Source organism: Orycteropus afer, unplaced genomic scaffold (genome assembly GCF_000298275.1).
Source record: "Orycteropus afer afer isolate SDZICR_OR568_19922 unplaced genomic scaffold, OryAfe1.0 scaffold02035, whole genome shotgun sequence".
NCBI lineage: Eukaryota > Metazoa > Chordata > Mammalia > Tubulidentata > Orycteropodidae > Orycteropus > Orycteropus afer.
This window is the reverse complement of record NW_006923622.1, coordinates 36,001-38,505: the sequence shown is the minus strand read 5'-3', so window position 1 is coordinate 38,505 and position 2,505 is coordinate 36,001.

The window sequence follows — 2,505 nt, the reverse complement described above, 5'->3', positions numbered from 1 at the left end:
GGACAGGGCAACAGGGCTGAATTTCTGCTGGCTAAGCAAGCACCTGCTCCTGGTAATAATTCCTGCATATTCAGAGGGAAATGTGGGCAGGATACCTGATCTCTGACAAGTTCCTGTTGACTCAGTTGTCTGGGGGTAGGGCACTTGGACCTGGATAAAGTTCCTGTCAGCCCAAACAGCAATGGGAGCAAAGCAATGGGTTCCAGAAAGGATTCCTGCCGGCTCAAAATGCAGGTGGAGATAGGGCACTTTTTCTCAGAAAAAGTTCCTGCTGTCCCACAAGGCAGCCAAGTCCAGAGCCCCAAATCCTAGAAAAAAATTCATGCTTTTTCAAAAGGAGGCTTGGTGTAGCACACCTGGACCCAGCAAAAGTTCTTGCCAGCCCAAAATACTGTTGGAAGGTAGTCCTTCCCTCCCCAGAAGGCAAAGGGGGCAGGGCACCTGATCGTAGATGAGGTCCTGCTGTTCCAGATGGTGTCCGGGGACAGAGCTCCTGGACCCAGAAAAAGTTCCTGCAGCTTCAAAAGGTGATTGAGAGCAAGGCACCTGGTTTCAGAGGGAGTTCCAGCTGACTCAAAAAAGCATCTGTGTGCAGGGCATCTTGTCCCACACAAAATTCCTGATGTTTCAAAAGGTAACTTAGAGCAGGGTTCCATTCCCAGAAGAAAAGTTCCTTCCATCCCCAAAGCCAGCTTGCTGTCTGGTACCAGTTCTCAGAAAAAAAAAATCCTACTGGCCCAAAAGGTGGCTGGGAATAGGGTGCTTAGTGTTGGGACCAGTTCCTGCCTGCCCAGAAAACAGCTGGTAGCAGGGCACCCAGAATAGGATGGAATTCCTGCCAGTCCACAAGGTGGGGGATGGCTACACATCCCTTCACCAAGAGGGTGTGGGGTACAAGGGGAATATCACACCTTTCTATTCATCAGCCACTAGTGTGACTACTCATGCATTCCTCAGCAAGCAGAGCTGATTCTTATGATGCTGCTCTGATTTGAACATCACTGCAAATATTCCAAATGGCCACCTCATCAGGACTGCAGACAGTCCATGGTTCCATTTGCCTCATTTGCTATTTTCATTCAGGTTCTTCTTCTAGTTCGTATTTAATCCACTTCTTTCTCCTTCCCTTCAAAGCTGAACATTCCAAGATTATCTCTGTTTCAATTGCATTCTCATTTCTTTGTCCTAGAGGGTCTATATAGCTTGTCTGCCTATTCTGCCATCTTGCTGAAAGTTCCCCAAGTGTACAAATTCTTGAGAGCAACTACAATCAGCTGTACAGCACTGCTTTTAATCAAAGCATCATTTCCATCACACCCTCTTTCCCACCTCCCTCCCACCCCTGGTAATCACTAATAAATTTTGTTATCCATATACATGTCCTTTCTTGTCTCTTTAAATAAGTGAAGTTACATAGTATTTGCCCTTTTGTGGTTGATTTATTTCACTCAGCATAATGTCCTCCAGTTCTACCTATATTGTAGCATGTATTAAGATTTCACTTCTCCTACCGGCTGAGTGCATGGGGTCGCTATGAGTTGGAAACAACTCGACGGCACTTAACAACAACAACTGGCTGAGTACTAGTCTATGTAGTACCACATTTTATTTATCCATTCATCTGTTGATGGGCTTTTAGTTATTTCTGTCTTTTGGCTAATATAAATAGTGCAACAATGAACATTGGTGTACAAGTCCCTTTGAGTGTCTGCTGTCAAGTCTTTTGGGTACATACCCATGTGGAATTGCTAGGTCATACCACAGTACTGTTTAATTTTTTTGAGGACCAATCTCACGCTTTCCACAGCAGCTGTATCATTTTGCATTCCCACCAGCTATTAATAATAATAAATATAAAATTATAAAGATAATAATACATATTATAATAAATAATAATTCCAATTTTCACATCCTTGCAAACATTATTTTTAATCTTTATCTTATCCGTACTAATGGAAGTGAAATGATATTTCATTATGGTTTTGATTTGCATCTCTCTGATGGCTACTGATGCTAAGCATCTTTGCATGTGCCTGGTGGCCATTTCAATGTCATCTTCGGTGAACTGTCTACTCAAGTCCTTAGACCATTTTATGAATGAGATGTCTTTTTGTTGTTAAAATGCTGAAGTTTTATATATATATTAGTTATTAGATTGTCAGGATTGAGACTTTTAATTATCCTTAATTTTCAAATGGTCAGTTTTTACTCAATGTAAGTAGTATTTCATAAATTCTGAAATAATTTAAAGTTTTTAAGGAGTAATCTGTATTTGTGCTGTTGGTTTATCTTTTCCCGTGTGTAAAGAAAATACAGCAGAAAACATAGCATGTAAAAAATATACAATCTTACTTATTCTTAGGACCCCAAATCTAGCTAGCAAGGCATTTTACTGAGAAAAATTATTTCCTTTCTTAAAGGGGAAGCTGCTATTTCTGATTTCATATCCTCTTTCAAATAGATACGTATATTTTCTTCCTCCTTAGTTTTGTTTTTTTTAAAAAA